Genomic DNA, 24,287 nt, shown 5'->3' with positions numbered 1-24,287 from the left:
TATACCTACTGCTGTGTGTGAGTAAGAGAAGGTCAGGGTCAAAGAAATGCCTCTTGCACTTCAAAGTTTGTGAGGTCTTCAGTTCTTGTGGGAATTCATTCCACAATCTTGGGCTGGCCCATGAAAAAGCTTTGTCCCCTACACAGACAAGCTTTACCCTGTTGATAGAAAGTTCTGTTCTGGCTGAAGAGCAGAATCGTTGACCACGGTCTTCATCCTAGAGTTTTAGATCTTTTAGGTATGGTGGGCCCAGGCAATTGTTGTCTTGGCCCTTCCATCACAACAAAGCTCATTTCTTTAATTTTCTTTTTAATAAAATTTATAAACACATAACTAGAAAGTCACAATAGGAACCTCTCACCATGGGAAATGGGCACACCCATGATCAACACTTTGTTTCTTTTGTCTTCCTCTCTCCTCTTAATTCTGACTTTAGGTTACAACCTCCTCAGGGAAGAGGCCTGTCTTTTTTTATGTTTGTCTTGTTCCCTTTTGATGTGAAGTACTTGTTAAGATTACCACGTGTCTTGCATTTTGAGGAACCATTCCAAAAACTAATTTCAGGGTAGTGCGATGTTTTCCTGTTACATCATTACAGCCCATGTTTACATTGTGTTAATAGTGTTTCCATGTTGTGGTGCCAAGCGCCTCTGCAATTAAAAATGTTTTCTTCATGTTTCATTGTAACATCACACTGTTGGGAAGTTACCACGTCATTTTCTGACTAGAGCAGTTCCATCATTTATAATTATATGAAAGTGAATATAGGTGAGGTTCGTATGGATCTGGTCTAGGCTCAGATACCTCTCTACGAGCCCCTTCCTCCCAAATAGGTTTGGGCCTTTCCCCCTTCTATAGTGCTATCTTTTGGAGAAGGAAGCCTGGTGACCTGCTAAGAACTTCTTAATGTCTTCAGGAGCAGCCAACTGGTTCCTTCCCTTCTTCAAGATCTTCAGTGAGTGGCCAGTCAGTCCTCTCCTCTGACCTGAGTCTCTGAATAATGGAATGGCGATTGTATATATTGTGCATCAGTATCTATGATAGATACTGCTGAGTAGTTCAATTCATTATGGCAGTCTTAACTGTATTTACTTCTATCATGTTGGAACCCAAATAGTGTCAGTGAAGCTCATGAAGACATTCACCATTATCCAGAAAGGGTTGTCACATTGAAAAGAGATGTGCATGTGGACAGAATAGTTTTTATCCTGCTCACATGTCTTCCAATGCTGGAATTTATTAACGTTCCTGTTTGGCTCGGCTTCAGTTTCTGTGATATACACTATTCTCTTCTCTTCGTGAAACAAATTATAGTTATAATGTTTCAAATGGTGTGTGTGTGTGTGTGTGTGTGTGTGTGTGTAAAATCTTCAGGGTATGTTTGCAAGAAAACATGCAGGTGTTGAGGGTGTTCTAAGCAGAAAGATTTCTATTAAAAAGCACAGGCTGAGATCTATTCCTTGGAAAGCGTTTCTATAACTGGTGTTCTTTTTGTGGGCATTCTCTTAGGTGAGGTCATTGATATTACTTTAACATAGTTTTTGTTTACGCTAATTTATAACAGAGCTACACTTTGAGATGTGCAATTATATGAAGTCTGGATAGTGATTTTTGTATAAGCTTGCGACAGAAGAAATTTTATGGTGTGCAGTAAAACTCTAAATTAGATATATTTTAATTAGGTAATAATAATAATAATGCAAAGCTTTGATTATCTAGTTAGAAGGTTCTAATAAGCTTTGAATTTCTGAGGGTTCTTTGGCAGGGAAACAGAAAAGTGTTAGTATAGTTCAAAACTGATTTTAGACTAGATGTAATTTAATGATTGCTATGCAAAAGTACAAAATAAAATAAAGCCTGGAGAATCTGTAGATGTTTACAGTTCAAAAGTAAACCTGTTTTAAAGAAACGTACACTTTTTTAAAAACAGGAAAATGTTATTGGGATTCAATAAAATGGGGGGTGGGGTTAAAATTATTCATTCCTAGATAACCGATCAGTGGAGTTACATAAGGGATTTATTTGACCCTCAAATATATGACCATGTAGATTGGATGAATCAATGAGTATTGAATGATATGATGATCTTTGCTTTTCACTGTTCTTGTGACCTCCCTAGTGTTATATTTGCAAGTCAAATAGATTCTCAAATAAGTCACACCAACTGCAGGTAAACAACAAACTTTACTAAGAATTTCTCTATAGGGAGAGACTTATTTAGGAGGACTATTACTACTCTAAATTTTTAAGGGGATTCTCACGGTGGACTAAAAATACCCATATTTAACATCTCTCTCTCTTCCTCCGTTATTCTGTCCATGCCTCAGGGCATTCATAACCTGTTTTTCCTCTCATTTACACTACTTTAAATCAGGTATAACACTGAAGCAGATGGAATTAAAATGGTGAAAAGCCAGCATCAATGAGCAGGCAGGGTCTCTGTCTGTCTAAGCTCTGCTGCTGGAATTTGGGGCCGTATTTTCTAAATAGCCTCTAATGCTTCAGATGTAAATTTTGCAGCCACATTTTTATGTATGCAAACTGCATTAGCAAATCCAAGTGAGGTCATTAGATCCCTATTGCAACTGTGAATTTTGCATGCAGAAGGTTGAGGTTTTGTATATACAAAAATGGGCTGCAGAATGGTGTGTTCTAAAATGTCCTGGAAAGAAAATGATCAAATTACACTCAAATGGATGGAAAAAATACAAGATCCACCAGAAAAGTTGTCCCTCCCGCCTCAGGCTTCAGTCTTGAGTAAAAGGGTCTCGTAAATGATGCACAGAAATCTTTGTGACAGGGTAACTTGTAGCATCCTGGACACTGAAGCTGTTGCAGCACAAGGAAGACTATGAGTTTAATTGAAGTCAATTAACCAGTTTCTGATGGGGATTACTGACAGTTGGGGGACAATTGCTGGGATAATAAAGCAATTGGCTCAGTAAATGGGAGGGTGTATCTTTGACAGGAACAGGAAATACAAAGTTCCAGGGTAGCAGCCGTGTTAGTCTATATCCTCAAAAAAACCAGGAGTACTTGTGGCACCTTAGAGACTAACAAATTTATTAGAGCATAAGCTTTCGTGGGCTACAACCCACTTCTTCGGATGCATATAGAGTGAAACATATGTTGAGGAGAAATATATACACACATACAGATATATGGATGTGTATATATTATGAAATATATACACATACATATATTTCTCCTCAACATATGTTTCACTCTATATGCATCCGAAGAAGTGGGTTGTAGCCCACGAAAGCTTATGCTCTAATAAATTTGTTAGTCTCTAAGGTGCCACAAGTACTCCTGGTTTTTTTGAGGAAGTACAAAGAGATCAGAAGGTGAGTTTGAGATAGGACAGAAAGCTGCTGTATACCTGTGGTACATTCTGTTATACTTTGAAACTGAAGATTAAGTACACATGTAGTGAAAGGGAAACAGTCTGTGTGTGTTTGTGGCTTGGAGATCATTAGAACAAGTAGGCCGAGATACTCACAGGATAAGTGGAGGGATGCCCTGTGGCAGTCTTTCTGTGAGAAATACAAATATGGCTTGCGGAAAGAAAGGAATGATGGGGATCAATCTTGTGCACCATATCTTTCCTTCCAGAAAGGAACAACAACAAAGTGAATATAGGAGTGAGGAATGCAAGCTGTCCAATAAAGCTTTCTGTATCTCCTCTGTATTGGAGAATATGCTAATTTGTGCTGGCTTTATGGGTCACTGCTCCTGGGAGGACAGAGCAATTTCATGTCAACAATGTGCATTTACTGACCCTCATTTGGTATGGAATTCTTGCTGAACTTAGACAAATATTACCCACCTCATTTGGACCTTTCCTTTTGAGCTAACCCGCACCCATCACTGGTTGCTACTTACAATAGGACTATTTGTGTGAGTAACTGCTCCCAAATGTGAATCAGGGATTCACAATCTGGTCCATAATTTGACCTAGATTTGCTGGGACAATAAGCTACCTTCATGCTTTCCTCTGGAGTATTTCTTTTTATCCTATAATCTTTTTTAATTGAAAGATAATGTAGCCAAAAAGTTGTCTGTCTTCTGTCAGTCTCTCTCTGTCCCTGTACCACTGTGTGTGTGATTTTCTTTCCAACTCCTTCTCTTTTTCCTGTCATGCATCCTTTTTCTATTGCCAAAACTTTGTTTCTGTTCAGTCTCCTTTCCTCACAGGCAGCTGGTCATCTTTCCCTGTTGCAGGCTCTCCTCTTCCCACACTTGTCTCTCATTTCATGTACATGTCTAATTGTAAGCCACAGTGCTGCTCAACTACCTATCCTGTCGCTTATCCTTCTTCCCTTTCCTTCTTCCAACACTGCCTGATTAGGGAAAGATAATGTGATTTATCATTTAAGCTGCCTCCCCTTGCTCCTACATTTCTAAAAGAAATTTAATATCCCCGCTTTTTCCCCCCAGATGACTTCAATACTTTTTTCTTAATGTTTTCCTGCCATCCCTAGATTAAACTATTCACTAAATACCAATAAAACTGCATGAAGCTGCAGATTGAATAAACATAAGTGTTCCTTTGAAGCTAGTCCCATCTGGCAAATAAAAGAATAGATGTGTCAGCATGGCAGGCTTAAGTTAGAGTTCAACCAAAAAAAAGTGTATTGCTACCACAACAAAATCTCAACTGTGCTTTATCTAAGGACTGGGAATGGTAAAGGAAGGCGGGAGAGAATGTCATCACACCTTTGATGTATTTGAGGTATTTTCTGTCATTGTAGCTGTGTGATTCTCTCTGAAGTAGCCTGGGAGTGCTTTATTTCCTCCCTTTCTACAAAGTCACATGTCAAAAAAGGGTATAAGGCTTTGACTCAGAAGAGGAAAATAGTCTGAATTAGATGCACTCAAAGTATTCTTTCTAGGGAAGAAAAGAACAACATAATTCTCTTTTCACATATGTACCTGATCTTATTGATCTTGCTGTTCATCTGCCCATTTTTGGGAGCTGCACTCTCCATTGTGCCTTGCTCTTTCCTCCCAACTGTCTTGTTGTCCTAGGTAGCTGCTTTACAAATCCTGATTTTTCTTATCCTCTAAAATGACATCTTCTGCTATTTTGTTTTCCAGGCCTGCTTTACATTCTCGCTCTTTGTCTCTTTGCACTGCTAAGTTCTAAGGAACCTCTATCTTTTAGTAGCTGTGATTTGTGTCAATTATCCCCTGCAGCCAACTCAGTTTAATCTGCAGGCTGCATAGTTAGAAAGAGAGGAGAAATCATAGTTACATATGAAAGTATGATGCTTATTAGATAATGTCTCTCATATAGCCAGCTTCTCTGGTTGCATTGTAATAAATCATGTTTTCTTAATAAGCAGTGAGTAACACTGTTTCAGATACAATCCTTCTCCCATTGTCAAGATTAAGACAATTATGAAATCTGTACAGAGCTCTAAATTGAATATTTACTCCAGTTATGATTTTTTATTACATTTGAAATTCTAATCTGAGTTTAGTCATAAACCCAGGTACTTTATGCTAAACAGTTTCAGCAAAGAGTAAATGCATATACTTTGTTTTACAGAAAGTATTAAGTCAAAAAAAGAGAGATTTCTTCCCCTTCCAATACTGCATATGTATTGAGTTATGCTGCTTTCTTTGAACTAAATCTTGTTATATTTTGTATAGGTAAAACATTTTTCAAATATGGCCTAAAACCAGTCATCCATAATTGTGGCTTTCTTGTTGTTTTCCTTCCAGTTAATAGGACATTTAGATTACACTTCTTCACATACAGCGTGAACTGTAACTAATAAATGGGAAGAGAAATACTGGTTGCCCCAGATATTATAAATGCTCTGACCCCTTTTCCCCCTTAAACACAACTTTCCATATTGCTGCCTGTGTATCTACATCGTTGAAATTCAGCTATAGCAGTATGCATGCTGCCAAATCTAGACTCTTAACCCACTGGGGACTTCATTAGTAGATGTCTGTCTTGGTTCAAAGATGGCATTTGAGAGTTTTAAAACTCTCAGGTTTACTAATTAGCTTACCTCCAAGGACTGTGTTTAACATTGTACAAACCATTTTTTATTGATGTGGGCATTTGCACACAACTGCATTCAACTTAAAGTACCCCAGTCCCCAGCTGTATTCAAGGACAAATGCGTTAAACCTTGAGCGTTGTAGAAAGGCTTCTCTTATCTATTAGCTCTGCTTTATCAAAACTCTTTTTCTCCTTGTTTATTTGAGGATAAATAATCTAACACCATGTAATGAGTTTATTAGGGAATGGATGTTGCTGTGGCATATAAGAAACTTTCTGCATGGTTTCAGATTTAAAAATCCATGTATAAGTAAGTTCCTCTCATAAGTGGAATTATCAACTCAGTCCCTACTTGGAAACTAATCATATACCTTTGACGCAAGACTCTATTCATTAGATATTATTGAGGGGATTATGCAGCTTCCTGAAGTGTACATATGCTGATCAGGTCTGCATATCCAAATGTGCTGTTTGTCAAAAAAATTGTCCAGCTAGCAGAAATTCTTATTCTAAATATCCTTGTTTCCATTGCCACACAATGCTGATAGGCCCTAAGAAGAGGAGGCCTTGTCTTAATAAGGTCCCAGGTCTTCCCCCTGTGGATTATTACATAGTTATTCAATTTTGAAATACCTTGTCCACAGAAGAAGCATTAGTGATTCCTTTCCGTGGCATGTTACCCTGGCCCAGTTTAGCTGACTCCTGTGTAGCAGGATTGACTCAAAAACACCAGGCATTAGGCAATCAGCCCTGGTGACCATCTTGAAAAAATATGTTTTGTTCTGGTCGGTGTTGTGACAATCTGACTTTCTCTCATGAAGCAACTTCCCTCTTTACTGTTGAAGAGTTCTATGCAGGTACTACTTCATTGTTATTTTGGACAGTTGGGCCCTGTTTTTCTTCATGGTGCTTCAAATGAGGGACAAAGCACAGGGAAGACTTTGGCTGTGGGGCTGAGTCCTGAGGTCTATAGCAGCAAGTTTTACTTAATCTATGTAGAGCAGCATTCAGCATGCTGGTGCAATCTGTAGGTATCATAGAAGTTAATATCAAGTCATTCAGTGTAGCCCCCCATCCCTGCAGCACCAGCCAATATAGAATTGTTCTTAAGGTACCCTTCTAGTATTTTCTTCTGTCCAGTTCTAGCTGACCTAAACAATGAAGCTTCTGCTACTTCCCTTTGGATGCTATTCCACAGCCTAATAAAACTTGCACTAAGGAAGTTCTTCCCAAATAATTCATCTCATTGTAGGCTTTTCTGTTTCTCTGCTAGTATATTTAGATGGAGCCTGTTGCGAATATTAATGGAAGTGTGATTCTAAAACAGTAGTTGGACATCATCTGCTTTGTCTTTGAAGGAATGAGTGGAGGTGATGGTTCTTTCATTTTAGATTGGGCAGGCACTATTGATCCTATCTCAGAACAATGACCTATTATAGTATAGTGATCATCTACTTTTATTACATATTACATCTGGTAGAGCTAGAGTCTTTAAAATGCTTGACAGATTGGATCCAGAGCAGTGGCTAAAATATTTTGATTAGGCATCAGTTTTAAAGGTAGACTTACTACAAATATTCTATTCTCTGCTCCTTATCATTACATTTAATTCTTTATATGTAGATAGATATGAGATGTGCATAAAATCCTTTCACAGGTGCAGTGCCAGCTGGTTGTGCATTCTGAGCTTTCGGAATGCTGACATACTTAGAAGCGGAAACTGCACTCTACTGAAAGATCAATGTGTCACCACACTTATTTTAGAGAACCTCCTTTTTAGTCAAACTACACATGCTCTGAGCTAGACTTTTCCTCCCTCATGCTTTATTTGGTACTGTGAAATGGCACTTATTGACAATGAAAATGCTGCAAAGGTTGATAAGGTTCATTGTTTGATGAAGTTGTTTCACATGGTCTAAACATGCATTTGATAGTGCATGATTTTTTTTCTGCAATATGTGTACTGAATGCTTTTTTACTTCTCTGATGCTCAGCTTCTATATGATTGGGACAGGCCCTCGCTATTCCCCTGAGAATGCAGGACAAACAGATAATCCAGTGTAGCCTGGAGCAGAGATGTGGAGTCAAGAAGTGCTGTAGACATGGGCCCTGATTTGCCACTCTCTTATGCCGATTTTATGCCAGTGTGACTCCACTTAAGTCAGTATAGTCACTCTATTGGAAAATTAGTATAGCAGAGAATGAAGCCCACTATATTTAAGCCTGTAATGTTTTGAGCAACTTGATTTTTTTATTCACTTTTGTTTGCTGTTGTTTCATGTGCAATGCTCTTTGCTCATGGTCCCTCACATGTGGATGGCAGGAGAAACCTAGACACATGAGAAAATATCTAGCCAAAGAAAAAATCCATCTCTAGATCATGCAGAGAATATGGGGACCAGCAGTTCCTGTATGGGCCAGATTTCTTTGGTTACCTGCAGTTTGGGCTCTCTTGTACTGGGATTTCAGTGTCGTCAGGGTTTATGGCAGAATTGTGTCAACTTTGGGGCTAGAGCCAACTTACTTGGGATTGTCCTCCCTTCTAAACACACCCCACAAATGCCCACAGCAAAACAATTGCTCCTTTTGTGGCTATTACCCTGTGACAGTGTTGAGATCTGATAGGTGAGTTAGCACTCTGATTACTGTAGCCTCATTTAGTTCCCCCAAGTAATGGTTGATTGAGTAACCAGCAAGTTAGAAGGGTAGTTAAGGAGTTAATTAGCCCTCAGCTGACCTGCCTGATACAAAGTCAGGAAGGAAGTGTTACAGAAGAGAAGGACAGGGTTAGCTGAGCTGGGAATGAAGGTGCTCCCTATAGAGGAGAGGCCTCCTTTCCGCCTAGGGCCCTAGTAAAGAAGGGCTGAAAGAAGTAGAAGTTAAAACTGTGATGTTGCACTGTACTGCTGCTGGTAGATGTGTTTAGAATAAAATACAGCCTGAATGCAAGAAAGTGGGTCAGAGTAGTTTCTGGGGCATCAGAGGACAGGGACAGAGCATGGCCCTGTCACACTCCCGTATTCATCTTCATGCTTTTTTCCATGTGGTTCCTATTCTGGGAACACACCCTTCTTACTGTATACTTAATGGACAACCCTGTCTTCACGGAAATCTCTCAAACAAACTTCTCTTCTTCAGCAAAGCCTTTGAAGAATAATTCTGCTTTGAAACAAACAAAATCCCTCCACTTTCCAGTATCTGTTCTTCAGGTACAGTAGTTGTCTTTAAAAAGTCACATTTAATTGCAGGTGATCAAATATTACAGTGACGGACACAATACAAGACTCTAAATAGAACAGAAGATTATGGTTGTCAGAGTTACCAGCTAACTGCACTTCTAACCCCTCCTTAGCCCCTTTCCGGTCAGGCTTCAAGCTGTCACCTCTTTTTCGTGTGGAATCACATGATTCTCCCACTCTCAGGCTACGCCTTGGGCTGTAGTTCCCTGGTGTAGTTCCCAGCCTGACCTAAGTTCAGTACCCACAATTCTCTTCCCCTCCAGGAGCTGTGACCAATGGTATCCACTCACCAGCCTCCTTAAAACAAAGGATTGTTTACTTAGAGCCAAAACCTTTTAGAGAAAAAGATTTTTAAAACAATCAGCAAACTGTAAGCATGTCTAGCTTACAATCTTCCCCATGGGGATCCTGGCAGGTCTTAGGGATTGTCTACACTGGGGGTAATGAGCTCTGTGGGGGTGTGCTTTCTAAAGCCTACTAACTTTGTGTATGTATTGTTCCATGGAGACTCTACTGATGCGCTTTAATGTAATGCTGTTTGAAACGATACTAAGTTAAGTGTACTAGGGAACCATTAGAGCACACCAGAAGGACCTGCACGGACCAATTAATTCACAACATGTTCATGTGCTTTAGAAATCATGCCCTGAAAAGCACATTATCCTACTATGTTGACAAGCCCTTCCTACAGACACTTCAAAGCCTCCAGGGTCTACGTGGTCTTCTTTCCCCTTAACTCATAAACTAGTTCACACACACTACTTCAGGGAGTGTGTCTTTAAATCCTGCTCAGTCTTTTGATCAGACCCATCAAAGGGACCAAGTAGGGTGACCAGATGCATCCCGATATTAGGGACTTTGTATTATATACACAACTATATCCATTTTCTTCCCCCCCCCACCAGCCCCAATTTTTTCACACTTGCTATCTGGTTACTCTAGGACCAAGCCACTTAACTGTTTATAGGCTTTTGATCTGTTAGCTTTCAGCACTGGGAAAACAAGTCTTGCACCTTTGTTGGAAATAAGATATAGAAACCTCAGAGCTGAGTGTTTTATGAATGTTTTTCAGGTGTGTGCTGGCATGTTCTTATTGTTTCTTTCTGGCAACAGCTCCTACTGAATTAAAACAACACAGGTATATAACAAACATTCTACTAACACAATAAAGTTAGACAGTGTATCTCAATAATGAGGTTACATATACTGTTCATAACATTATTACATAGCAGCTCCACATCTGCCATGATGCAGTTAATTTGCATTTTTAAACATAGGGAAAAACCTATGGTGTTTCAAATATTGCTATCTGGAGTGTAGGTACATGCTGACATCTTAATGTTGCAAACTGTATCTTGACAGGTTTCAGAGTGGTAGCCGTGTTAGTCTGTATCAGCAAAAACAACGAGGAGTCCTTGTGGCACCTTAGAGACTAACACATTTATTTGGGCATAAGCTTTCGTGGGGGTTCTAGCCCACAAAAGCTTATGCCCAAATACATTTGTTAGTCTCTAAAGTGCCACCAAAACTGTATCTTGTGTGTCTGCAATGAACTGTTTGCCCAATTTAGAAAGTCAGTTATTTGCAGCAGGGACAGTATTTCTGGTTTATAGTACTGAGCACACTGTACTTAGTAAATAAGTAATATTACATGCAAGATATTTTTTCTTTTCTCAGGCAGAAACCTCCTGTCTCTTATTTTCTATCATTATGTGCTGTTCCTTTCATCTTAGGCTTGCAAAGAAGGCCCATCTCCATCTTTCTCAGTGACACTTCAGAACACAATGAAATAGTAATGTCATGAGGTTATATATACTGCTTCTCAGTAGATCTCAAATATTAGCTCAAGTTCTCTTTTGGATAGGAACTAGTTACTCTGGATGGGTTTATTGCTTCTAAATTGTAACAAGTCATTGTAGGGTATTTATCTTTAAAGTAACTTACAATCTATATAATTGGAATTCAGGATTCACTCTGTGTCTCTCTGAAGCCTAGAATGTCTTGAGTCAGTGTGAAGAAGTGGAAGCAGCTACAAGCATTGCTGAGGGCTCTTTTTGTTGAAACATCACTGGGTTTCATGGTCTGTTACTATCCAATTTTCAAGTTCTCACCCATTTTGACTTTATGAACTACACCTGAGTGGTGTACAGCTACAGTAAGGTGTGAATCTACCCATGCCAACAGTCATAGATCATTGTGATGTCAGAGGTAACTCAGCCAATCACCACCCTTACTCGAATGCTAATATACATGTAACAATTTCATTTGGTTGTCTGAGGGATTACTTGATTTATTTATCACACCCATGAAACAGTGTGGGCTTTCAACTACTAGTAAGTCTATAATTACCTACATGGAGAACAGAAATTTGACAGATGCCTCTTCACTCTAGCAGATGAAGAAGGGATGGTCCAGTGATTACAGTGCTAGCCTAGAAGCTGGGAGACCTGGGTCAAGTCCCTGCTCCCCCAAAGACTTCCTGTGTGATCTTGGACAGTTAATTCTATGTGCCTCAGCTCCCACACCTATAAAATGGGTGTAGTAGTGGTGCCTGCCCAGTCTGGCTTTGGGCCAACTGCTACTTGAGTTTCTCCTCAGTTCCAGAACCATTTGCATGCCTGTACTCTCCACCCTGTGTGGGCTGCTGTTTCCTCAGGGCTCATTGCCATGCCCAAGTCTCTTTTAGGGAACAGTGTTATTCCTCAACATAAATAACTTAGACAAAATGTAAAAAGCAGTTCCTCTTCCCACAGTGGAGGACAGCTCAGAGGTTTTTCCCCTTACCTCTCTCAGTACTGAAAGGAAGAAACACCCCTCCTTCAGGAGCTACAGCAGGAGCCCATTTCCCACCTGCAGCTCCCTTCCAACTGAGCTCTTAGCCCTTCATAGGAAACATCTGACTCCTCCCCAGCTGGCCTTCAGTGGGGCAGACCTCCCTGTTACAGTGCGGATAATGTTTCCCTACCTCACAGGGGTATTGTGAGGATAAATACATTAAAGATTGTGAAGTGCTCAGATATTGTGGTAATGGGTGCCATATAAGTACCTAAGATAGGTAGATGGAGGTGTAACACGATCTAATGGAGGTTGAAGCTAGACAAATTCATACTAGAAATGAGATGCAGATTTTTAACAGTGAAGGTAATTAACCATTGGATCAACAAAGCAGAGGTTGTGGTGGTTTCTTTATCATTGTTGTATGCAGGGTTGTTGTAGCTGTGTCGGTCCCAGGATATTAGAGAGACAAGGAATATGTCAAGTTTTTGAGCCACAAAGCTCTTCTTCAGGTCTGGGAAAGGTACAAAGGTACTGAGAGTGTCACAGCTAAATACAAGATCAAACAAGATTTAGGTGAGAAGCTGCTTTAGACAAGGATTTGAGCCTCTTAAAGTTTAGACTCTAAAAAGTGTGTTATACTTTTGTTTTATATGTGATTTTTTTCCATTATCCTTACCCAGCATCTCTTACATCTTAATCTTTGATAATAAAGTTATGATGGTTTTTCTGTGCTGTGGTGTTATTAAGGACCTGATCCTGAGTTGTACCAATCAAGGTAGGTGTGTGTGTGTGTACTGTTCCTTTGGGAATAGCAAACCTGGTAGTTACTATGAGTGTCCAGAGACAAGGGACACTGCAGATGGACGGTTCAGAGGAGCTCAGGATCTGGGGTACACCAACTGTTAACCTGCAAGGTGTGGGGGGTGGCTAACATAATGGGGGAATCAGGGAGCTGAACACCCAGTTTAGCACTAGCTGAGGCAGGGGGGTAACTCTCTTGCTGAGGCAGGGGGGTAACACTGAGACTGTGACTCACAGTCCTGCACACCCTGAGAAAGTGTTGCAAACATACAGCTAATGACTGCATTCTGTATGGAGGCAAGGAAACACGTTTTCTGTTTGAAATTAGATTTTTCTACCGTAGTTTTCAGAAGAATCTCATTATTATCCGTCTTTCCCAAATCAAGCATTTTTTCCCTATTATGTTATGTATTAAAGAAAATTCAGTGTCTTGGATACTTACTGATATATAGACACTTAATCACATCACTCATGTCCAAAGAGTTTATTTTAGGGTCAAGAGAAGGAAGGTTAAACTTTACTGTTTACAAATCCATAAAAGCATCTTGTTTAAAGATTTCAGTTTCAATTATCTGTCTTTTAGATCAATCTACAGTCTTTGTTATTGGTTTTCATTTGTGTGAAAGTAGGCAAGCATAAGTATCAAATATGAAGGTTATTTTAACCCAGCAGGAAAAAAGCATAGTGAAAACCAAATAGGTAAATGTGGTCCTCAATCTTCAATGCCCAAAGTGCTGCTTCATCTAATGGAGTCTCTGACAGTCTGCAGAATACCAAATGCATGTTTTTTTCAATAAAGTAATGCAGTCACTATATTTGCCATTTACATGTGACTGTTACGTGTTCATGGACAATCTAGCATTCTAAGTCTGTCACTAGTTTGGAGAAGTCTGGTTTTATTGATGTCATTACCACCCACACATGGCAGTGCATTTTTGATGTAAATTACTTTTCCACCCTGAACAGCTCCTGCATCATCAGTCCACTGCATGATGCCTCACTCAAACTTGGAAAGAGCTTTAGCATCCTCTTGGTTATTAAGAGTCATATGTAGTTGGGAATAGGTGAGTTGAGAATCACTGTACTAGACCTTGGATCCAATTTATATTTAAAAAGCTAAGATTTGTTTTTTCCAGGATATCAATCCATCTTAAAATAAATGAGATCTGTCATTGCTTAACAAATTCCTAAATTCCTAAACACAATTTTAGTGCTTGGACAGGTTATTTGAATATATTTATAATGCTTTTGTTTCCTTTTGAGTGGGAAAAGAAATGCTTTAAGATTAGAAAGGCGAAGCAAAATAAAATGAACACTATTTGACCGTAACAGTCTCGTTACAGGTTAGCTGAGAGAGGCAGTAGAGTCTAATATGCTATTCTCCCACTGGCAAATTACAGGTTTGCCAAAGCCAAGAGTTTGATATTCAGAAAAGAAACTAAAATAAATCCACAATATTTATTTCCAACCCAAAATACATACAAAATGATATCCTGCCTCAGTTTGTCACATGAACTATGGTATCATTGATTGTAGCTTGGTTTGCTCAAAAGAGCAGAAAGTATACAGAAAAACCCCTCAGAATAGGGAAAGACATGGAAAATTCTGAGTATATTGAAATTCCTTAAATCTGTTCATATTTTTTTACTTATTTGATGTAGTTTTTCAATTTTTTTTTTTTTTTTGCCCTACAGATTGACTGATTACAAAATCAGAACAAAAATTTAACTATGCTGCTTAGTTGTGATTGGCCAGATAAATAGGGTGACCAGGTGCTGGGTTTTCGACCAGAACACCTGGTTGAAAAGGGACCTTGGCGGCTCCGGTCAGCACTGCTGACTGGGTTGTTAACAGTCCAATCGGCGGTGCTTCGACGCTAAGGCAGTCTAGATCCTACCTGTCCTGGCTGGCACCGCGCTGTGCCCCAGAAGCAGCCAGCAGGTCCAGCTCCTAGGCGGGGCAGGGCGACGAGACTCCACGTGTTGCCCCTGCCCCGAGCACCGGCTCTGCTGGAGCGGTGGTGCCTGCTGGCAAGAGCAGTGCATGGAGCCTCCTGACCTCTCCCCTCCCCCCCGAATAGGACCGGACCTGCTGGCTGCTTCTGGAGCTGTGCAGTGTGGTGCTATGACAGGCAGGCAGCCTGCCTTAGTCCTCCTGCTGCGCCGCTGACTGGGAGCTGCCTGAGGTAAGCCTGAGCCCCTGCCCCAGCCCTGAGTCCCCCCCCAAACCCAGAGCACCCTCCTGCATCCCAACCCCCTCATTTCCAGCCCCACCCAGAGCCCACACCCCCTCCTGCACCCAACTTCTTGCCTCAACCCACAGCCCCCTCCTGCACTCCAAATCCCTCAGCCCCATCCCCCAGCCTGGAGCCCCTCTGGTCACACCTCAGAGCAGCACCCCCACCCCAGAGCCCTCACCTCCTCCTGCACTCCAACCCCCTGCCTCAACCCACAGCCCCCTCCCACACTCCAAATTCCCTAGGCCCCACCCCCAGCCTGGATCCCCCTCCTGCACCCCAAACCCCTCATCTCCAGAACCCGCATCCCCAGCCCAGAGCCCCTTCCTGCACTGGGAACCCCTCATTTCTGGCCCCACCCCAGAGACCACACCCCAACACCCTGCCTCAGCCCAGTGAAAGTGAGTGAGGGTGGGGGAAAGTGAGCCACCGAGGGAGGGGGAATGTAGTGAGCAGGGGAGGGGCGGGGCTAATGTGTTCAGTTTTGTGCGACTAGAAAGTTGGCAACCCTACAGATAAATCATAGCATTGTTTCCATTCTCTGATGGAATGTTCTTTCAAACTCTTCTGTAATAGGGGCATACCAATCCCACACTAATCTGGAAAGGATTAATGAACTGTAGTGATACAATCTGCCCTGTCTGCTACACCTGTAGTGGGTGTCCGGCCTGTCGGAAGGGCTGCAAAGGGGAGAGCTGGCTCAGCTAAGGCTGGCCAGGAAGGAGGGCAAACTAGCAGCTGTTATTTGGGGAGACATGCCTTGTTGGAGCCAGCAAATGAGTAGAATTGTGACCAGTTGGACCCTCTCTGGATAGAAGGCAGGCCCAACACTGGACTATTTGGGTTTATTGGAGACCGGCTACTGCTTAAGCCAGGCCATGGCAGGGTGTCTCCCACACCTGAGTGGAAGGGTAGAGTCTGAGTGCTGAATCTAGAGGGCAGGTGGGCAAATAACCTCTGAGGGACTGAGAGCTTAGCCTAGCTGGGATAAAGACTTATTTATTTTGTGTCCAAGTACTTGTGAACAATGAATAATATGATCTGGGGGTGCGTGTGGGGTGGTCTGTATCTGTGAAGGTAAGTATGGTGATAAGTGAGTTTCTTGTATATAGTTATCTGAAGGGTTCCATTGCTAAAAATGATCATGTCCAGGAAGTTGATGCTTGTGTGGGAGTGTTCTAGAGAGTCTGATTGATGGGTAGTGATGGGTGAAGTTGTGTTGGAAATCTCAGAGGTAGTTTAGGTTGTCTTTCCAGAGGATAAAAATATCATTGATGTATCTCAGGTATACCACTTATTTCATGGTGCATTTGTCCAGAAATTCTTCCTCAAGGTGGGCTATGAAGAGATTGGCATATTGGGGAGCTATCCTTGTGCCCACGCTGTTCCCACGGTTTGGACAATGTGTTTGCTGTTGAATGTAAAATTGTTATGGGTGAGGATGAAATGGATCAGTTTGGCATTGTGTTTGGGGTGGATATTTGAGTGTTGTCTAATGTCTTGTAGATATTTGAGGCATACAGTAATTCTGTCATTGTGAGGGATGTTGGCATATAGGGAGGTGACTTCTGTGGTGGCAAGGATGGTGTTCTGAGGGAGATTGTTAATGCTGCAGAATTTCTGGAAGAAGTCTGGGATACAGACTTTAACCCGCCTTTCCCAGGTATGGATGCTCCACCAGAGAAGTAGATTGCATCATGGAAAGGGCCACACGAATACCCTAAGGGAACCTGCTTCAATATAGCGGGGGAAAACCCTCTGACCACACACTTTTACTTGTCAGCTATCACCCCATGCTGGAACCCATATGTGGAATATCATTAAACAATTACAACCCATACTTGAGGGGGACCACATCATGAAAGAAAGAAATCTTTCACAAACCCCTCTTCGGGTCTTCAAACACCCCAACATGGATAACCTCATCAGCACAAGCAAGCTCCCCACAGACTAGGATGCACCATCTCAAAGTGACACCAGCTCTTGTCTTAACAGGTTAAAAACCTGTAGACCTGTCTCCACTGTTACAATGATCAATACCCCCTACAATCTTTCAAGATCCATGGGTCCTACACATGATTATTACACCATGTGGTGAACCTCATCCAGTGCACTAAACAACAACTATGTGAGTGAAACCAGACAAATCACTAAGCTCTTGAATGAACTCTCACAGAAAAATGATAAAAGACAAAAATACCATATCACCTGTGGGTGAACAATTTTCACAAAATGATCACTGCATATCTGACCTCTCAGTCCTCTGACTCAGGAAACCTGCACAACACCTTCAAAAGATGAGCCTGGGAGCTTAAATTCATAATTTTGATAAACAGCAAAAATCATGGCTTTAGTAAAGATACTGGATTTATGGATCATTATAACAAGCTGTAACCCACTAATCCTCCTTTGTCCTATGACTGTACAGCTTTTCATGGCCCACTTCACCTTAAATTGTCTCCCTTGCAACATATGCTATCTTTTTATTTTTTCCACCTTTATTTAGCTGTGGCACTGAGTACTTTTTCCAGGCCTGAAAAAGAGCTTTGTGTAAGAAGTTGGTCCAATAAAAGATATTACCTCACCCACCTTGTCGTTCTATTGTCCTGGGACCAACATTGCTACAAACACCCTGCAAACATGAACTACTTAAAGCAGTGGTCCCCAAACTTTTTACTTTATGTCTCTCCCTTACCCTCTGTGCACCCCCTCCACCCCCAGCAATGGTTGGGAGCAGGGGCACAGTTAGGGATGGGGCCAAGGCTTTTCCTATCTGTCGGCCAAAGCATCTGATCGTACTTAGGAGAAATAAACCAGGGGTGGGCAAACTATGGCCCAGGGGCCGCATCTGGCCCTCCAGATGTTTTAATCCAGCCCTCGAGCTCCCGCTGGAGAGAGGGGTCTGTGGCTTGCCCCGCTCCAGCTCGGGAGGAGGGTCGAGGGCTTGTCCCACTCTGCACAGCTCCTGGAAGCAGTGGCATGTTCCTTCTCTGGCTCCTACATGTAGGGCAGCCAAGGGGCTCCGCACGCTGTCCCCATCCCAAGCGCTGGCCCCGCAGTTCCCATTGGCTTGGAACCGCGGCCAATAGGAGCTGCAGGGGCGGTGCCTGTGGACAGGGCAGCATGCAGAGCTGCCTGGGCGTGCCTCTGTGTAGGAGCAGGAAGGGGGACATGCCGCTGCTTCTGGGACTGCTTGAGGTAAGTGCCATCTGGAGCCTGCGTCCCTTACCCCCCTCCTGCATCCCAGAGCCCGCACCTCCAGCTGGAGCCCCCCCCCCAACACACACCTCAACCCCCAATTTTGTGAGCATTCATGGCCAGCCATATAATTTCCATACCCAGATGTGGCCCTCGGGCCAAAAAGTTTGCCTACCTCTGCAATAAACCCTTTTTTCAGCATGACACTATTATGGGGATGTTGAAATCTGACCTTATCCAACTATGCATACAATACATTGGAGGACATGAGTCTCTTTTTTTAGACACTATAAATTATCTGAGCTAACCTCAGTATGTGACCCTGTCATTCAGCTAATATGCCTGAGGGGTGCTTCCAGGGAGCAACTCTTGTGGATAGCTCATCCTGTTTTATGAACTGAACAGTGTTAAAAAACATTCAAATATCTAAACTCTGAACGTTGCACTGCACTGCTGTGTTGCTCTACCTCTGTCCAGGGACTGACTGTAGCTATAAGAAAGATGATCTCTCTTCTGAGCTATTACTGTCATTTAGCATATGTCTATGCTGCAATCTGAGGTCTGATTGCAGCTTGAATAGATATACATGCATGATCTTTACCAATGCTAGCATGGCTAAAAATAGCAATGTGGGAATGTGGTGGTGGTGGCCTGGGACATCCACATGGCTGTACAAGCATGATGGAGACCCTGGGTACCTACTTACATTGCTGAAGCCTACACTATTGCATCTACAATGCTATTTTTAGACATTCTAGCATAGGTACCATTATTGCATGTATGTCTACCAGAATTGCAAACCTCAGATTGCAGTGTGGATATACTCTTAGACTCCACTCCATGCAACTTCTTAGCTACAGTGAACAGAGGTAAAAATCTCAGTTTCCTTTAGCCCATATAAAAGGGCAGTGCCTTCCATTGTATTGATTTCTTAACTCGATCTTTCTAGGTATTACAGTGTTTGGGCCATGAGCTTTGTTAAATTAAGTGAGTTGTGGTTCTGAACCTTCCTTTGTATCACTTTGTACCTTTGAGATTTACCCAGGCAGCCAAGGAATAGATATTTTCTGGAACTGACATTCTCTGTGTTTTGTCAAACTCTTCTCCATTTCTTAGTATCCCCCCTTTCCTCCCATCTTCAAGAGGAGGCATCTAATGTTTTTCTTAGTTTTTTATGGCACATACATGCAGACAGCTTCTATCGAGAATAAGGAGGCTTGTGGTGCTAATGCTTCGGTGCTGGTACAGATGGAAGGCTTCCTGCAGCAAATAAGGCACTTGCAGGCCGCTCATCTAAACCTAGTATTGCATGCCACACATACTCTAACACAGAGTTTCTCAGCCTTTTTGATACCAGGGACCAGCTAGCTGCCTTCCTAAACTGTGTCAGGGAGCTCTCAGGTACTGGTGCCGGTCCATGGACAGATCATTGAGAAATACTGCCCTAGAGCACCAACTTGTGAGCAGACTTCATGCTATCTGAACAGATGGGCCTGGGTGCAAGGTGCCAAGGGAGCACACGTGTTTCTAAATTGTGAATATTAAAGACAGGATTCTCGGCCAAGAATGTGCAAATGATTCTGTCCGAGTCTGACATGCCTGTGAAGATTAAATGGTGGAAAAAATGCCAATGCATAATTAAGGATGTTTGATGGTATGTTGTCCCCTTGCAGAATACTGAGCTGAGCAAAATTCAAATGCCTTAAAACCAGGAGAAACACAGTTAAGGTTTCGTATTTCAGCATCTTTGGGATGGCACCATAAAGGGATGCATCAGGGCATGTCTGAAAGAAGGCAGAGTTAATGTTGCATGGACAACCTTAACTGCATTTCCTGGTTTTCAGAAATATAAATTTTGCTCAACTCAGCATTTTGCCAGGGGATGACATACCACCATGCAACTTCAACTCTGTGTTAACAGTTATTTTTTGACCTGTATCACATGAATAGTTTAATCTCTATCTCTGAGAAAAAACAAAAAACACCTAGAAACTTTTTGCAAAATAGATATTTTTTCAGGGCTTATATCTCCACAACACCAGCTCAAATGGCCCCAAATTTGGGTCACTAATCCTGTCCTGTACTATCCTGGGGCACACCAAATTTCAAAGCAATTTAATTAAGCATTTTGATTTTAGAGGATTTAGAAGGGTTGACTTTTAAGCACAAGTCATGATGCAACCTTAACTATAGTGATGCTTCTCCAGTATAATATGCCATTGTCAAGTACAATTTGAATTTGAATTAATGTTTAAAACAGTGAAATTGCAGCAGTATAACCTGAATTGCTGGCTTGATCTGGATATTATAGAGTATTGTTCTGAAGCTGAGATTATAGTGCATTATGCTGTGCTGAACATTAGCGGTTTAAGTTTAGTAGCCTCCACAAATCTTTGTCTACTGCAGATTTTCTGAAATAATAATGTTCCTTTAATCTAGCTGAGATTGTGGTGAATAGGTCAACAAAGTGTAAACATCTGTTGGTCAGCTTCCCATGGGCTTCCAGAGGTGGAAGAAAGAATACAATCAGAAGTCAGAGAGAGAAATATAATGGATTGTCTCCTGTGGTATAATTTCCAATGCTTTGTGAAATCCAGTTTTAGGAGGAATGGTCTCCATTGGGGGAGAAGTTACTCAGATATGTAAAATGTCTGAGGAATTATAGGGGCGTGGTGATGAAGTCGAAATATTTACGATTTTTTAGCATTTTGGGGGGAAGAAAAAAATTCTATCCTTTAAAATGTGTATGGTATAATATGCTTTCTTAAAATAAATAACAATTGCATGAACTGTAACAAATTTATTCTCTTATAAAGAATACTGTTTGTTTAATGTCACATAATTTTGCATGCTACCATAGAAACCCATGACACTGATCTAAAAATACGTGAAAGTAGATGTGTATTTTGTTAGTTACAGCATTTTCATTCAACTAAACAATGGTGATGTCCCTACCACTCAATGTTTCTATCAGTCAGTTATTGGGGGCGGGGAAGGATGTCTAATACAGGAGCAATATAAAAAAGATTTATTATAGACTATAGAACTAGTAAGTGACAGAAGTGTACAAATATGGTATGTGACAGCAAAGCTGTTGCAGTTTTATACCACCATGTGATAGTTTAGAATCTGTTTCTTCCAATATATTTAAAACTTATTTAAAAGACTCTTCACCTGTTAGGCATGTTCCTTGGGAGAAAACAGGTAAGTGGGGAACATGGAGACCTGGGAGATGGGTCGGAAACAAGAGGGAGTGTGGGCTATAATGGCAGAGAGAAAGGAGGGTCAGGACAAAACTGGGAGGCAAGATCGAACCAGTATCTTAGATGCCTATATACAAATGCGAGAAGTATGGGTAATAAGAACTGGACGTGCTAATAAATAAATACGACTATGACATCACTGAAACTTGGTGGGATAATACACATGATTGGAATGTTGGTGTGGATGGGTACAGCTTGCTCAGGAAGGATAGAAAGGGGAAAAAGGGAGGAGGTGTTGCCTTATATATTAAAAATGTACACACTTGGACTGAGGTGGAGATGGACATAGGAGACGGAAGTGTTGAGAGTCTCTGGGTTAGGCTAAAAGGGGTAAAAAACAAGGGTGATGTCATTCTAGGAGTCTACTACAGGCCACCTAACCAGGTGGAAGCGGTGGATGAGGCTTTTTTAAAACAACTAACAAAATCATCCAAAGCCCAAGATTTGGTAGTGATGGGGGATTTCAACTATCCAAATATATGTTGGGAAAATAACACAGCAGGGCGCAGACTATCCAACAAATTCTTGGACTGCATTGCAGACAACTTTTTATTTCAGAAGGTTGAAAAAGCTACTGGGGGGAAGCTGTTCTAGACTTGATTTTAACAAATAGGGAGGAACTCATTGAGAATTTGAAAGTAGAAGGCAGCTTGGGTGAAAGTGATCATGAAATCATAGAGTTTGAAATTCTAAGGAAGGGTAGAAGGGAGTACAGCAAAATAGAGACAATGGATTTCAGGAAGGCAGATCTTGAAAAGCTCAGAGAGCTGATAGGTAAGGTCCCATGGGAATCGAGACTGAGGGGAAAAACAACTGAGGAGAGTTGGCAGTTTTTCAAAGGGACACTATTAAGGGCCCAAAAGCAAGTTATTCCGTTGGTTAGGAAAGATAGAAAATGTGGCAAAAGACCACCTTGGCTGAACCACGAGATCTTGCATGATCTAAAAAATAAAAAGGAGTCATATAAAAAATGGAAACTAGGACAGATTACAAAGGATGAATATAGGCAAACAACATAGGAATGCAGGGGCAAGATTAGAAAGGCAAAGGCACAAAATGAGCTCAAACTAGCTACGGGAATAAAGGGAAACAAGAAGACATTTTATCAATACATTAGAAGCAAGAGGAAGACCAAAGACAGGGTAGGCCCATTGCTCAGTGAAGAGGGAGAAACAGTAACAGGAAACTTGGAAATGGCAGAGATGCTTAATGACTTCTTTGTTTCGGTCTTCACCGAGAAGTCTGAAGGAATGCCTAATCTAGTGAATGCTAATGGGAAGGGAGTAGGTTTAGCAGATAAAATAAAAAAAGAACAAGTTAAAAATCACTTAGAAAAGTTAGATGCCTGCAAGTCACCAGGGCCTGATGAAATGCATCCTAGAATACTCAAGGAGCTAATAGAGGAGGTATCTGAGCCTCTAGCTATTATCTTTGGAAAATCATGGGAGACGGGAGAGATTCCAGAAGACTTGAAAAGGGCAAATATAGTGCCCATCTATAAAAAGGGAAATAAAAACAACCCAGGAAACTACAGATCAGTTAGTTTAACTTCTGTGCCAGGGAAGATAATGGAGCAAGTAATTAAGGAAATAATCTGCAAACACTTGGAAGGTGGTAAGGTGATAAGGAATAGCCAGCATGGATTTGTAAAGAACAAATCGTGTCAAACCAATCTGATAGCTTTCTTTGATAGGCTAATGAGCCTTGTGGATAAGGGAGAAGCTGTGGATGTGGTATACCTAAACTTTAGTAAGGCATTTGATATGGTCTCGCATGATATTCTTATCGATAAACTAGGCAAATACAATTTAGATGGGGTTTAGATTATAAATACAATTTAGATTATAAATACAATTTATAAGGTGGATGCATAACTGGCTGGATAACAGTACTCAGAGTTGTTATTAATGGTTCCCAATCCTGCTGGAAAGGCATAACGAGTGGAGTTCCGCAGGGGTCTGTTTTGGGACTGGCTCTGTTCAATATCTTCATTAACGACTTAGATATTGGCATAGAAAGTACGCTTATTAAGTTTGCGGATGATACCAAACTGGGAGGGATTGCAACTACTTTGGAGGACAGGGTCATAATTCAAAATGATCTGGACAAATTGGAGAAATGGTCTGAGGTAAACAGGATGAAGTTTAACAAAGACAAATGCAAAGTGCTCCACTTAGGAAGGAACAATCAGTTTCACACATACAGAATGGGAAGAGACTGTCTAGGAAGGAGTACGGCAGAAAGAGATCTAGGGGTTATAGTTGACCACAAGCTAAATATGATCAACAGTGTGATGCTGTTGCAAAAAAGCAAACATGATTCTGGGATGTATTAACAGGTGTGTTGTGAGCAAGACATGAGAAGTCATTCTTCCGCTCTACTCTGCGCTGGTTAGGCCTCAATGGGAGTATTGTGTCCAGTTCTGGGCTCCGCATTTCAAGAAAGATGTGGAGAAATTGGAGAGGGTCCAGAGAAGAGCAACAAGAATGATTAAAGGTCTTGAGAACATGACCTATGAAGGAAGGCTGAAAGAATTGGGTTTGTTTAGTTTGGAAAAGAGAAGACTGAGAGGGGACATGATAGCAGTTTTCAGGTATCTAAAAGGGTGTCATAAGGAGGAGGGAGAAAACTTGTTCACCTTAGCCTCTAAGGATAGAACAAGAAGCAATGGGTTTAAACTGCAGCAAGGGAGGTTTAGGTTGGACATTAGGAAAAAGTTCCTAACTGTCAGGGTGGTTAAACACTGGAATAAA

Source organism: Malaclemys terrapin, chromosome 3, assembly GCF_027887155.1.
Source record: "Malaclemys terrapin pileata isolate rMalTer1 chromosome 3, rMalTer1.hap1, whole genome shotgun sequence".
Taxonomy (NCBI): domain Eukaryota; kingdom Metazoa; phylum Chordata; order Testudines; family Emydidae; genus Malaclemys; species Malaclemys terrapin.
Note: the sequence above shows the minus strand (reverse complement) of the source record.